Source organism: Elgaria multicarinata, chromosome 9 (genome assembly GCF_023053635.1).
Source record: "Elgaria multicarinata webbii isolate HBS135686 ecotype San Diego chromosome 9, rElgMul1.1.pri, whole genome shotgun sequence".
Lineage (NCBI taxonomy): Eukaryota > Metazoa > Chordata > Lepidosauria > Squamata > Anguidae > Elgaria > Elgaria multicarinata.
In genome coordinates this window covers 59,441,187-59,457,197 of record NC_086179.1, presented here as the reverse complement: position 1 = coordinate 59,457,197, position 16,011 = coordinate 59,441,187, and the positions used below count along the sequence as shown (strand labels likewise).

General features: G+C 44.2%; 1 long non-coding RNA gene across 1 annotated transcript in view; it reads left to right on the top strand.

The window, feature by feature from the left end:
• The first annotated feature begins 1,284 nt into the window (after positions 1–1,284).
• Positions 1,285–16,011, top strand: part of LOC134403628 (uncharacterized) — a 59,236-nt gene continuing 44,509 nt past the window's right edge. The window contains exon 1 of the long non-coding RNA XR_010025823.1: positions 1,285–1,421. This is a non-coding gene — a long non-coding RNA (uncharacterized LOC134403628). The remainder of the gene's footprint in view (positions 1,422–16,011) is intronic.

Sequence of the window (16,011 nt, the reverse complement as noted above, 5' to 3'; positions counted from 1 at the left end):
AACATATCCATCATAATAGCTCCTCTCTCATCTCACACTATTGCCCCGCTCGTGCTCTTCGCTCCTCTGATGCCATGTTTCTCGCCTGCCCAAGGGCCTCTACTTCCCTTGCTCGGCTTCGTCCATTTTCGTCTGCTGCCCCTTACGCCTGGAACGCTCTTCCAGAACATTTGAGAACTACAAGTTCAACCGCAGCTTTTAAAGCTCAACTAAAAACTTTTCTTTTTCCTATAGCTTTTAAAACTTGATGTTGTGCAGACTCCTACTGTTACTTTCTACTGTTAGTTTTACCCTACCCTGTGCCTGCTTACCCTACCTGTACCTGTTTGCATTCTCTTCCCCTCCTTATTGTTTTACTATGATTTTATTAGATTGCAAGCCTATGCGGCAGGGTCCTGCTATTTACTGTTTTACTCTGTACAGCACCATGTACATTGATGGTGCTATATAAATAAATAATAATAATAAATAATAATAATAATAATAGCTCCACATTGCAGGGGATGAATGAATATGATGGGCAGGCTTGTACTTGAAAGAGGTTCATTACCAATACCGAACTTTCTTCGTATGGGGAACGTGATGATACAATTCCAAGGAACCTCAGGAAGAGAGTCTGAAAAGCAGTACACCAGAAGAATTCTTAGACTACTGTCTTCTCAGTGCTGCCTTGCAATTATAAGGAACTTTCTATGTGTTGCATTTTCATGCAATAACGCATGCAGTTGTTAAGTCACCAATTTGTTGGGGGCATCCTTGGGGTAGCTCTTCTGCTATATGAAAGATCACATTTCCTACCTTTTTCAACATTCCCAACATTTTCTCAACATTCCCATCACAGGATTTGCAATGATCATGTGGGAAAGACGGACATCTAAACTCACTTTACAACTATTATGAAATGGGTCTTCTATATTCTGATATGCATATTCTTTATACAAATTATTATAAAAATGGGTTTAAAAATCTGTATTTTATTTCTTGCAATCATATAGCATTTAGATCCACATGAAATATATCACGTACTAAGACTGGATATTAAAAAAAAGCCAAGACCTATCGACAGCAAATGCATTTTTCCGTTTCAGAAAGCACTCGCACTGTTTATGACATTATTGTGTAATTTTGTGATAACGCTGATTAGCCATTTCGTAAATCTCAAAAACACAATTTGCAAGGTTGTGTCCATGACCCCTTGAAAAAAAAACTAAGAAAACAACCCCATTATGAGTCTTTGCAACAGATGTTTGCTTAGCTTGAACTCCACAAGTGCGGCTTCCCAGTGCTATGGTACATATTTGTTCCTGAATCCTTTTCTCAAAGGCACTATTTAAATATGTTGATGCATCCAGCATGGCTAATATTAAAAAAAAAGACCCCACAGATAAATGTAATTTATCAATAGCAAGAAGCAGACCATGGTAAGTGAGTTACATTTCCCATTAAAACTAATATGTTGGATACACTGTCCAGTTAATCTTTTTTTCCCCAGGTGCTCATATTATTCCCTAGGATTCCTGTTTTCAGTTCTTTCTAAGAAGCTTGTGACAGCTGGACCACTGACTTTTGAGGTGGAAAGGAAAATATTTATGTGCATGAAATCTGTTGGTGCTTCCTATGTCTGACATGAAATGTGATGATAATATGGTACATGGTACATGCCCCCTGGCTCCAAGAGGCACAAGTTGAGATGAGAATGCAAGGAAGTGGCAATGGTAGGAAAGATGGTCAAAGCTTTCTGAATCAAATAGGTCATTTCTTATAACTCTCATCATATGGCAAAAAGGAATCTTTCTTGCAGGCGGCTTTTGGTTGTTAACCTGCAAAGTGAAACTCTCTCTATGCTGAAACAATCATGTTGTCTGATCTCTTTTTTTATCTGATTCTTCTGCCTACATAGAAATGGGACTCCTTTAAAAACATGTTATCCTAACTTTGCAGACATTTATTTGTGTGTGTGTGTGTGTATGAGTGTATGTGTATAATAGCATCAGTGCACCATTCTGGTGATGGCTAGGCTGGCTGGCTAGGAGGCTCCCCATTCCTGTTTTGTATCATAATTGGAAAGATGGACAGCGAGGACTGAGATGTTTTCTTGTAGACTAGAGACCCTTAGGACAAACAATGTATACTTCTATGCCATCAGAGGATAATGAGATTATATGCAAGATGCCAGCTCTAAATATTTAATTAAACAGCTTATGGAAAACAAGTTTCATTAATTGAATCTAAAAATGTATTTATTAACATGTATTTATTATTTTATATTAAATACATGTATTTTATAGACTACAAAATTAGGCATGGTGTTGTAGAAAGTGGCTAGGGAGGACCTGGGGCATCCTATGAAGCTGACTGGTGGGAGATTCAGGTCAGCTAAAAGAAAGTACTTCACACAGTGCATACCTAAACTATGGAATTTATTTTGACAAGGGATGGTCACCAATTTAGATGACTTTAAAAGTGGGTTAGACAAATTCATGGAGAATAAGGCTATCAATGGCTACTTCTCCTGTCAGTTGCCACCACTAACAGAGGCAGTATGCCTCCATACATCAGCTGCTGGGGAACATGGGTGGGAGGTTGCTGTTTCAGTCATGCCCTACTTAGGGTTCTCCCAGAGGCAACTGGCTAGCCACTACGTGAGGAGAACACTCAGTGAGAGGGACCCTTGGACTGAATGGCCCATAGGTTTATAAAAGATTATTCCACTATACTCCAGAGAGTTAACAAATATGAACACATCATAGAATGGTGGGACTCCTTTAGTTATGTGGAGTCCATATTATTTCCACACTCATACATTGTTCAGAATTTACATCCTATTAAGAATGTGTTTATGTATTAAAGCACAATTCAATTAAACAAATGTCTGATTGCAGCAGGATATACATATTATTAGGTCATATTCTGGGGTTCCCTGTGATGGACTTATGCTTCCTCTGCCTTCGCCCATGACCATGGGTGCCCAGATGAAACTCCCGGAAAAGAGTAAGCCATTTATGAATCAAAGGTTCACCATTAAAGGCTACGCAAATCCATCTAGTCAATAATTTTGAAGGAGCAGGAAAGCCACAAGCTGTAAAGTTTGTTAATGAAAAAAGTTGGAAAAACCTTAAATTTAAACAACACAATTTCACAAATCAGAAATTTTTAAGGATGTATATTGCAACCTCTGTAATTTTTATAAAAACCCATCTTTGTACAAAGTTGATTTATGTCTGCATAAGTGTTGAGTTCTTTCATCAGTGATAATAAAACTCATCCAAAAGCAGTACTTGATAAATGGCAGTGGGCTGAAATTAGATGTCTGTGAAGCAGTTGCGTGTGGGTGAGTGAATAGCATGTATAATATAATATTACTTAGAATACTGGTAGGTTCCTACCTAGATGGATTAGACTAGGACAGGAGTAGACAGAAGGTAGATCTGGATGACTTGCAGTAGATTGGCAAGGGTATCTGGCTCTGAATTAAGAAAAGCAAGAACAAAAGCCTTTCCCTCCACTCTTAAATTAGGCTGTTAAAATCTCTTGTCTGTAGTAACTCAGATTTAAAATTGAACCTGAATATGCAGGTTATCTTACTGTACGGTTCGTTGGGTGCTGTAGGTTCTTCGCTATATCAGTGGTCTTCACTGCAAGGCTAACAGCGGCTTGCAAATATTGCCTTTTCTCTTTCCTCATATCTCCCTCTCCCACTTGATTCCCTGAATATGACCAGTAAAACCAGCTTCGGGTTAGTTCCAGAGTACTCTCTGCCTCTAAGTGTCCAAAATCATCATGCAAGGTTCTCATAACTAAACCTTGATATTCTCTGGCTATTCTCTGAGTTTTTATATCCATCTTTCCCACATGATCATTGCAGGCTCTGCTATGTGAATATTGGGAAAATGTGATTTCTCATCAATGGTATGAGATCTCCTATTATCCCTTACCATTGGCTACTACGTTGATTAACGCTGATGTTGTAGGCCAAAACATCTGGCTGAGCACCCTTGAGCTAAAACATGAGTATGGAAACAGAAGTGTTGCATTTGTTTTTCACGTCTATTACTTCTTTTGTTTGTTTGTGCTTAGCCCTTCCCAGAAGCTGTGTTTCACATCAAAATAAGGGGAGGGAGGGAACCAGGGATAGGAGCACTAACAACCTTAGTGAAAACAGCACTAAGAGAGATGGCTATGATGGCTTGGCTGTTTACTTTGGTACACCATAGCAACCTCCACATCACATAGCTGTCATGCTGCTTCTAAGAAACGGAGAACATTTTTGAAGAAACATAAATGTTTGATGGATCTTTATCATTTTCACATTAGATATATTAATATCTGTATTAATATATCATATAAATCATATCTATCTATACTCTCTCTATAACATCAATCATATATCTGTATATGTGTGTGTATATATATATATCTCATATGAATCAACCATATAAATGACAACTAATTTTTATATTATACACACCTAGAGACACTGCTACTATTTAGTTTATTGCTCCCTTGCTGCACCATTCCCTCTCTAGACTTGTCCTTTTGTATAGCAAAATCAGTGATGAAAACCTTCCTTCGAACTATTTTCTGCATGTTAATGGAAGAAATCGATATAGAAAAATATATTCAACTTCTTTCCAGTGATCATGGTGCTCAAACATGGCCTTTTAACTCTCTGGCATAGCCTTCCCGAACCAGGTGCCCTCCAGTTGCGTTGGACTACATTGGAAATCCTACTAGGCACATGCAAGCTCTTGGCCATGCTGCCTTAAATGCCTCTTAGATCCTAGCCAGTGTTTCACTGCATCTCTGAATGGAATATTCCTAAGCACAAAACCCCTCCTCCTAAACATAGCATTGGCTCTTTTAAAAATGCACAAACAAACCTCAAAGGGCAGCAGGTAGCTCAAACAATGTTGCCACAATCATCATCATCATCCCTCATCTTAATGAGATTACTGTCCATTACTATCAACAAATCTGAATCGGGCTGGTAGCTTTCCGCCACAAAAGAGCAATGCTTTCCAGTGCAGAGGGATCCTCACAGAGCTTAACAGAATCCTCTTTCTTCCTCTTCTGCCTACTCCCCATCTCATCCTGGCACACACAGGACATTACAAGCAATGGGAGGTTTCTGGGCACCTTCCATATTTCCATCTAGTGCCCCCTTTCATTGCTCTTAAAAGGTACTAATGAGCCAGGTTGTACTCACATCAGCTAAGCTGTATCATGGTGGCCTAAAATCCTTTGAAACATAGTCTTTTCAGAGATCAACACACACAGTCTGACTCGTTAAACCTACTAAACTATGGTGTTTTAGTGTGGCTCAGTTCACACTTCACAACAACTAAGAATTCAACGACCCATGGTTGTTGAATTCAACTAACGTGTTATGTGTGAACCAAGTCACTGGGTGTCCAGGGTTTCAGGCAGGAGTTTTTCCAGCCCTAACTGAAGGTTGACTATGGGACCTTCTACATGCAAAGCATGTGCTCTACTACTGAGCTAGGGCCCTTTCCTAGTAAGTCATAGGATTGCATTGTAAATCTTTCTAATGAGTAGGTACCTCTACTTTTAAGTATTTGATTGAGGAATGTTATTACAGAAGGGCTAGGACTTAATTTGTGCCAGGACTCACCTGGGCATCTATTTTCAATGCAAAGACTTACATTAAGTGCTCCTGAGCAGGCACAAAGTGCATTTTCCTCACAACTGAGCAACTACAGAGCTTCTGCACATCAGGGATTAGGGGGAAGAGCTTCCAGATATATTTCTCTCCCACAAGAGGGCTGTTATTTATTTTTCAGTGCAGCAAAAACGAAAGAAAGGCAAACTAGACTTCCACCCATCAATTCAACTCCCTCTTTTCCTCTCTCTTGTAGCTCCTCTCTAGATCTACAATTTAGAAGAGAAAGGAGACAGCTTGTAGGCTAAGACATTCCTACCCAGGAAGTGCTAACTAGCTTTACTTGAGGGAATCCTTTTCCCCTCACAAATCAAAGCAGGTTATCAATAAAGCAACGCATGTAACGCTGTAACACACAAGTATTTATTATCCTTTTCCACAACGACACGCAGAAGCCGTTTTAAAGCATAAAGGGGCGGGCCTGGCGGATGCAGTGAAGAGAAACATTAGTTGTGTGCTTCACAAGTGAATGGACTTACAAAGGATAAGTATGGGGAGCGAGTAAGCCCATTAAGTCAAGGGACCAACATTACCTGTACCACTAGGTGGCGGTAGTTTGGGGAACAGAAGGGGGGGGAAACAACATGGCCTGTGCCGCTCTGCAGCGCCCCCTCGAGGGAGAAGCCCTCCAGCGCAACTTGGCTCGCTTGAGGCCGTTTGGCCGGGTTGTCGCGGAGGGCGAAGACAAGAGGGGATTCCCCCACCCTTCCGCTGCCCGCCTGGGACCCTCGTCCCGCGTGACAAGGCGAGCAGCGCTCCGTCTCCACGCGCCCATTGACCAACGAGTGATCGGAAAGCTCTTTCTCCCTGCCACAGGCTCTGCGGAAGCGGAGCTCGGGCCTAGCTGCTGCCGAGCCAGCCCAAGAGCGCCTCCCGGGCGGAAACAAAGGAGGCGGGCGGCCACGCGCGGGGGGCTCCGCTCACTTCGCCCCCCGCCGCGAGGGGCAGTTGCTCTCGGCCGCCGCTAGGCTGCTCCTCCCCAGCCCCGGTCACTGGCATGTCAGTCTCGGCGCGGTCGCTCCGTCAATGAAGCCAGGGGGGGGGGAAAGAAGAAGCCTCGCCCGCACCTCCCCGGCTGGGAACCCCGGCTAGTGAAGCCCAGGGATGGTTCCTTACTCAGTCGAAAGATGAGGATTGGGCCGCAGCACAGCAGCTGCGGTTCCAAGGGGGTGGGGGTGTCGGGGGTGGGTCACAGCAAAAGCTTTGACAGCCCACTTTTTGAACTCACTCGCTTTTTTATGGAAGAACGGTCAAAGCCTGTTTTGGGGCAGCAGCGGCGCTGCGACACCCCCCACCCCGGCCCTAATTGAACCTGGGGCTGCGACTCCGGCCTGGCAACCCCACTGCCTCCTTCGCCGAGATATCCTATGCCAACCTTCCTCAACCTGGGGCCTTCTAGATGTGTCGGACTACAACCCCCAGCATCCCCTAGCCAGCATGCTGAGGATTGTAGTCCGACACATCTGGAGGGGCCCAGGTTGGGGAAGGCTGCCCCAGACCTGCACAATGTGTGCAGTTAAGGCTGCAATCCTATACCCACTTAAGTAAGCCGGATGCAGTATAACAGGTCTTACTTCTGAGTAAACACGCATAGGATAGCTATATCAAACACGTTACAGCCTGGGGTGAGGGGGTGGGCAGGCGGCTGCGGCGGAGAAGCCGCCACCAAACTTTACTTCGCCTTGTCCATACACTTTCCCTTTAAGCAGCGGAGGCTGGTGGCTCCGATGGCAGTGGGATTGTGAATCCGCTCTGGCTTTCAGTCAGAATCAACCAGAACTCCAAGGAGCTATCCGGGGTGCTGAACCCTAGCCCCCAGAACGGGTTCAGCACCTTGGATAGCTCCTTTAGAGTTCTGGTTGAAACTCAGAGCGGATTCACTGCTCTACTGACATCAGAGCCACCAGCCTCCGTCCGCTGCCTTTAAGGATCCGCAAGACACATTCTGGAGATTGCTCACTGGGTCCCACTGTGCCCATTGCCGAGACACCGCAAGCTTGGGTCATTCTCGGGCCCTTTCCCCTCTCTCTACCCGAACGCGCCTTCCCAAGTAGGAGCTCAGCGCAAGCAGGACGGCGCCGATCGCTCGTTAAGGTCTGCCGCTAGATAAGCACGCTAGGAGCGATCTCGAGAAAGTCATCCGTCGGAAAGGAAAAGAAAAGAAAAGGCATTACAGGGCCTGTCTTTTCTCTCCCCCTTTCCCAGGACTCGCTGCCACCGCACAAGCCTTTGCCGTCGATCAGACCGCGCTGCCAGTCCACGCGCGCGCGCGCGCACAGACACACACACACACACACACACACACACACACACAGCCGCATCACACACCCCGCCGCTGCGACCCTCCCGACGCGGGATGGTTTGAAATGGGAAAAGCCAACCCGGGATTCCAAGAGAGGCAGCGGCTGCAGCGGAGACGGATACCTGGAGGCCGGCGGTATCTCTTACCTGGTTGCTCGGGGAAGCGGGTGAGAAGTCGAATTCTGGCAGAAAAAGGAAAGCTCTCTGGGGTTGTTCAAGTCCGCTGAGTATTTCATCCAGAGGAAACGGGTGGTCTCTCCAGCGACCCACCTTGTAGCCTGGCAACTCTTCTGAGCAAGAGGCACTTGGGACACCCACGAAGCGGCAGTGCTTGTTGCTCGCAAGAAGGGCTACGGACGTGTGGGCAGCGACCCTCTACTTCCCCCTCCTTTCTTTTCTTTCCTCCTTTCGGAAAGAGTGGAAATTTCCATCATGTGACAGGGGGCAGCATCCCCAGCCTCTCATTCCAGACGGACCCCCTCCCTTTCGGAAAGAAAAAACACCCACCAATGGCAGCCAGCGGGCAACTTGAGATGTAAACAAAAAAGAAAAAAAGAAAAGAAAAGCATCCTTCCTTTCTCCCAGGTGGAGACTTAGACTCGTTCGGCCACTCTGGAGGGTGAAAGTGCAACACAGGCACACACTTTCGCCTTGGTATGTAGGTTGGGCTTTGTTTTCAACTTGTCATTTGCCACACAATACGCCTGATTTACTCATCAGCTTCGGCTATTGGGCGGTATAGAATGCAATAAATAAATAAAATAAATAAATCATGCATCTGATGTAGGGGATGGTAAGCCCCCAAAGCCCACAATCAGTTTGTTCATCTTTCAGGTCTCACAATACTCTGTTGTTTTTCCTAATGTACTCTAATTAGCCATAAAAAAGAAGGCACTATGTAGTTTTTGAAACCCTTCAAACTTACCTCCTCTTCTTAACTTATACACCCCTCCCCCTCCACTTTACTTACTCAACTTTCAAGGAGACCTGTGCAACCCTGCGCCAAACCGGCTGTACGGGCCGCAGACCCTGTGAAGATTCTCTGGCATGCATTAAGCTATATGTGACCCAGTAGAAGGGATAATAGAGAATTTTGTCATGACTGCTACTCCTTTTCTCTCTCCCCATCACTCATTCATGCCCTTCCATGGCATCTTCAGGATTTGCTTCACTTTCCTTGGCATTAACCCATGCACTGAACAAGAGTCTTGTGGCACCTTAAAGACTAACAAATTTATTCTGGCATTAGCTGTTGTGGACTAGGCCCCATTTCATCAAATGCATGGAGTACTATAGAGAGTTTCAGGTTTATATACAGTACATGTGATAGTGGGGAGGGAAGAATTGTAAACAGTGAGGTAAGAAGAAAATTAAATGGCAAAAAATGACAACAACGTTATTAACAGTGATCATTTGCAGTGCAGTTGTTGCTGTTAACAAATATCCTGGCACTAGGTAAGGCAACAATGTAGTGTGATACAAATCCTTTATCCGGATTTAAGCCTCTGGTGATAGAATTAAACCTGTTGATGAATTTGAACTAACAGACCATCTTCCCCCAGCTGTTCCTTGGAGAATTACAAAGCCTAATGCCTGAGAGAGAGAGAGAGAGAGAGGAGACATAAGGCCTCCTCAGTCAATATTCCAGCAGCAATGGATCAGTCCCAGAATCCATCCCCTGTCTTGTGTTGAGAAGACTCCCAGCATGAACCAGAGGGCAGGTGGCTGAGAGAAGCTGCCAGTTCTCTATTTCACTTTGAGGATCCCTTCAGAGTGAACCAGAGGGTGGTCCAGAGAGCCCCACCCACCCTGGCCACTCTTTTACTGCCACAGCAGGAATGTGGGACTGGCAGAGCTCTCTGGAGCACCTGGTGTAGGCAGCAGGGGTGGGATGGGGGGTGGGATGGTGCAATTTTGCACTCTTCCTGTTTTACTGCCTGAGGCAGGGCCTTCACTTCACTTCATGGGAGGGCTAGCCCTGCAATTTGATGTTTGTACACTTGCTGGAAAGATTTTTGTGCACTCACTTCAAACATTAGCACACCACCAGAAATTGAGGAAGCCATTCCAGAGTAGGATGTGGGAGAGGCTTTTCTGTGGCATCTGCATGTATGGATTGTGGCAGCTGCCATCATGCAGAAGGGCATGATCACGGCCACCACAGTTTGGCTTGCCTGTCTTGGGTAAACTGTGTGTGTGGGTAAAGTTCATGGAAAAAACAATAGTGAAACCTTCATGCAGAAGCACATTTGGATGCCCTGGCTTCACACAGAACAAAATACCTACATGGAAATACACTGAAGAATAGTTCTTGTTTGGTGAAAAGCTGCAGCCAGTTATACCTTTCCACAGGGCTGGCCCAAGACGTTTTGCTACCTGAGGGAGAACCTCAGGCACATAACTCCTTCTTGCCACCACCCAAGTCAAGGTGCATAGTAACCAAGGCTTGTCAAGTTATTTCGGCACATGATCCAGAAAACCCCACAAGTGCCTCTTTCCATTCATAGAAGTAAAAACACAACAACAACAACAACAACAACAACAATGTAAATAACTATCAGTTGCTTTCATAACACTCTAAATCCTCCAGAGGCAGCCACCTCACTCATATTTCTTGTGGTGTACTAATGTTTGAAGAGAATGCACAGAAATCTCAGAAGCCTCTGAAAATGAACCCCAGCTCTTCTGAAGGGATAGCTCTTCAAACTGGCTAAAAGCAGAATTTAAAATTACAATTTGAAGTGTGCAATTAATGTATTGATTTTATCAATTGCTCCTCTGAGACAACCTAGCATGCTCATGATTGAGAAATCTGGTTTGCACTTACGTAGTAGGTCATTGTGCTAAACCTGCTTTCTAAGGAAAACTACTAGCTGCTAAGAAGTGGAGTCTGTGAATGAACGGGCTTATTTTGAGCATTAGGAGCAATTGGCATAACCCATTATGACAATCATTCATAGGAGCTGGTGGATGTAAAGCAGATGACTGTTAAACCTGGACTATGGGGACCTGGGTTCAAATTCTCCACAGGGTTGTTGTAAGGGCAAAGGGTAAGGGAGGGACCACAGTGGGTGTCTTCAGCAGTTTAGAGGAGGTGTGGGACAAAAATGTAATAATCAAATGCATGTGGGTATCCTAGCTGCTCTAATTCCTTATCGTAAGTGATATCGTTAAGTCACCATGCTTAATACGAACAGATTACATAGCTGGGCTCACAGGAGTTTTTTCCCCTGCTTGTGCAAAAGGGGGTGGGTGGGTCAGATTTTCAATTCTGGTAGCAGTCTCCTTTGAAAGTCAGGGGTCTTCTGGAGCAGAACCCCATGATGTCAGATCATTCATCCTTAGATCCAAGCTTGGTTTTTTTCCATCTCTCACTGGAATCCCACTTGGTAATTGAACACGATGATTCACTGTTCACAGCCTCTTGTGTCAGGAAGCTGGGGGTTGCACAACTTTGTGTCTCAGTCATATCTGTTTGCAAAGGGCCCCTCGGATTATTAAAACTGAAAGTATTGTGGAAGTCTAAATTCTTTTGGAAGTTTTGCAGTGTTCATTTACTTTATGACCCTTGTTCTGTGTAGACAGCAGGCTCTGTTTTTTTCCTAGTCAGTTTTAATATGCTCTTGTCAGAGTGATCAAAGGGTTAGATTACAAATTATATTGAAAGTGTGTCCCCACCCTTTTAAAAAAGAAGTTACCTTCATTTTGCCACCATGTGTCATCTGAAAATTGTAACATTCTATGCTTCCTATTTATATATTTTTTCAACATTAATCATGTTGGCTTTCCTAAGTTGCAAGGTGAGCGAGTAGCAAATGTTTTAAAGCTGAAACACCCACCCCCACCCACACACCTGAACACACACATACTGAATAAGTATTCAATTTCTTTAATGATTTTTTCTAAAAAATAAATGAATAATAAAATAAAATAAAATTGCAGTGCAAATAGTAAATAATAATAACTTAGTGAATTTTGGTTGACAAGTTTATACTGCTGTTCTTATGGTTTTGTCTTTCTGGGTTTTGCTGCTGTTTCTTCTTTACGTAAGAGGCTCATCAAACGAGCATTCTGGCCTTTTTTCTGTCATAAAATAAGACAGCGAAAATCCAATTTTGGGGGCTACAGCAAAACTTGCCACCATTTCCTGCTGTGTGCAGGAGAAGCAGCGTGATAAAACCACCCACTGAATGCGCCATGTGGTCAATGCTTGCTTCTTTTTTCTTCCCCGTGTGAAGAAAGAGGAAGCTGTTCATCCCTACTGTGGGATAGCAGCAGAAGGCAAAACAATGGTAGCGAAACACCATTTCCCCGTTTGATGACGCCCGAAGGATACTTTCATTTTTTATTGTATTTTGATTGTATTATCTGTCTTTCTATCCATCTATCTATATATCCATCATATTTTTTTCTTTGTTAGCTGTCTTGAATTTTTTGGAAAGGCAGAATATCACTTTTCGAAATGTTTTTTTAAAACAACAACAATGAGTTTCGTCAGACAAGTGTTTTATCACACACTTGCTACTGTCCACTTATGACATCCGCCTCCTGCATGCCTCCCACTCCTTCCGCTTGTTCTTCCGTTGCAAAATAGACACACACACCCCAAATCTGAGTTTTTTTTGTGCAGGAGAAGCAGCATGATCAAAATGGCCCACTGAATGGGCCACATGCATGTTGTTTACTTCCTCTTTCAAAAGAGGAAGTAACTAGGGTGACCATATGAAAAGGACGACAGGGCTCCTGTATCTTTAACAGTTGCATAGAAAAGGGAATTTCAGTAGGTATCATTTGTATATATGGAGAACCTGGTGAAATTCCCTCTTCATCACAGCAGTTAATGCTGCAGCAGCTTTACTAGAGCAACTAGATTTAATAGAGGGCAGGGCACCTGCAACTTTAACTGTTGTGATGAAGAGGAAATTTCACCAGGTTCCCCATATATACAAATGACACCTGCTGAAATTTTCTTTTCAATACAGCTGTTAAAGATACAGGAGCCCTGTCCTCCTTTTCATATGGCCACCCTAAAGTAATGAGGAACAAACACGTGGGTGGAGAAGCGATGGTAAGCAAACACGATTTCCCCCTGTGTGATGACGCGCCACAACAACAACAACAACCTGAAACTTCCCAGCCTTAATATTTATAGCAGTGCTTTTTGAGCAGTCAAAGAGCTTCAAATAATCTCAGTAATCTTTACAATGCCTTGTATGGTAGGTCAGTGTTATTATTCCCACATTGAAGGAAGGTTACTGAGGTTGAGAAAATGGCAGTTTATGTAAGGCTATTTAGTGGGCTCAATGCAGAGTCAAGGTTTGAACCTTCATTCAAACCCTGACTTCTTTATTTGGAAGTCCTTCTGTTGTTTGTGAGTTTACCTTGCAGTCCTCCACATGTTTATTCAGAAGTAAGTTCCACCGAGTTCTATTTTATTTGTCCTTTGTGACTAGCCATGCCAACTAATAGTAGCCATTTTATGTGCCCAAGGGCTCAAAATTTTTCTTACCCCTGACCCCTAATCTATCCTGTACTCTTTTTCTTCTTAGCCACCTTAATGTTTATGGAAAGGCAGGATACCACTGTTTTAAAGAAATTTAGATAAAATATGAAACTTTCCAACTTCAATGTACATTCTTAGAAGGGCCAAGCTTGAAGGAGTCACTTGAGGGGGTCCTCAACAAACTGCCCTCTGATGGGTCTGGCAGGCTTACTTGGTGGTGGGCAACTGTAATTGAAAGCAGCAGTGCTCTGGGTCAACAATGGGTAGCTGGGAACAGCCATTTCAATTTCCCATGATGTAGCATCACTCCACAGCTTTGTGGGAAATTACAGTGGTGGCTCTTAGCCACTTGAAGCTGATTCAGAGCACCAGATTATTGGGTGTTTTCTTTAAAGGGGTCATGGGTTTGGGACTAGTTGTGAGGGCTATCAGGGTACATGAGGTTGCTCTGTGCTAACACTGAGCTTGAGGGCTCCTGAGCTTGAGGCTCCACTTAAAAGACTTTATGCAGCTATTCCATCTTTTTTCATCATAAATGGGTTTTCTGTAGTAAGAAAAAACATGGAAGGGGAAAAAGGCCCACCTGGAAGCACCTTTAGCTTCTACAGTGCACCAGAGTAAACAATTCAAGTTAAGGTCAATGAGAAATAGACATCTTAAATCCAAACAGTGTTAACTATTTTTGGGATTCAGCAATTAGATGCTTAGTTAATTCCACTTTCTGCTTGACATTGTAAAGCGCTATGCTCTTTAATGTATCTTATATGTATCTTTTAATACATCGTTTCAAAGATAATAATAATGGCACTGTGCAAGATCCCTGGCACTGTGCAACCTCTCCCGCTGCCTGAGGTGTAAGAGCACATGCACAGCTACTGCTACATTGCATCCCAAACCTTTCCCTTTACCTTGTTGTGTCCCACCTTGCCCCCTAAAGTTGTACCAAACCCCTTTCCCTATCATGTACCCCTTGCCTCATCATGTCCTCACTCCTTCCACATTCATGTCCCCACCCCTTTCCTCAATATGCATGCTCTATCTCTTCTCCTTCCCTCATGTCCCTTCCCTCGTGCCTTGCCCATTCCCCTTACTGCATTGTGTGCCCCCATCCCTTCCCTCACTGTGAACACCCATCAGAAGAGCCCATCCATCCACACACTCCATCTGCTGTCTGGATCTCACTGAGCGGATTCTTTGCATGAGGCAGGTGGCTGAGAACAGGTAATTTCTGGATTCACATCATCAAGGTATGTAATTTTGAGAGGATTCTTTGCATGAGCCAGGCCTGAGACTAGCCAGCCCCCACGGATGGCTAGAGAGGTGGCTGAGAGTAGCTGCCTGTCCTATGTTTTACTTTGAGGATTCCTGCCAGCTGCTCTCTCACAGTGGCACAGTGAAAGAATGGAACTGGAGCATTTACTGGAGGTGGCTGGGTGGTGGTGGGAGAGTGGTGCAGTTTCCGCTCCTCCCACTGTGCCGCCTGATTTAGCGGCTTCAACACACCTCATGGGAGGGCTGGCCCTGGCAAGATACTTATACCTGTGATTCTCAACCAAATGTTTTAGTTTTCTAAGATAAAGAACCATTAATAATATCTATAACTGAAAACAAATTTCGTGAAGAACGTTGTTCCTTTGTGAAGCACCCTTAAACCTGGCCTGGTAGGAAGCCATATTTATGTTCTTTCCTTTGTTTTTATTCCAAACTTTTGCTGTTTACCAGCAACCCCCCCTCATGTACTTTCCATGACAGCTAGCATTAGAAATGCACCCTGAGTTCTGAAAGTCAACTGTGGTGTGCATGTTTTACTCATGCCAGAAAAAATATATCATGAAGAAGCTTCCCATTTCAGTCTCACAGAGTTGTGTTGTTTCTGCAGGATTAAAAACATCTCTCTCCTTTATGCAAGGACAATAAGCAAGCATAATTCTGATACAGAATCAGCACTGTGCTCAGTCAGGAGGCCCTTGATTGTGCTGTGTCAGTCAGTCACGTTTATTAATGCGCAAATCAAAGGCCGCTGGACCTTTTAAAAAGAAAGGATACAAAACAGCTTCACACGCAAACACCTACATTAAAAAGCTGCATGCACAAAATACACGAAAATAGCCAGTAAGAATGCAGTACGTTCTTCTTCATCTGTAAACATTGCTTTAAAAACATTTTTAAAAATGTGGCCAAGGCAAGTGAGATTACAATCAGGTAATTTCCAGGTTCACATCATCAAGGTATGTAATTTTGGCTATAGTAGACTCAACTGCAACTACGGGCTTTGCTAGACCAGGGTTTAGCCCGGGCTGACACCCAGGCTCGCCCCTGTGCATCCAGATGCCTGGCCCTGGGGTAACGCTGCCTGGCCCTGGGGTAACAGGCACCACTTTTGGCCCGGTATTTCCACAGCTTTTTCCGGCTATGCCAGTTATTCGCACGTAGCCGGGAGAAGCCGCCCACGCTATGCCCATTGGTGCAGGGGGAGAGATCGGGGCCAGGGGCAGGGGGGGAGATCAGAGCTGGGGGGGGGAGATCA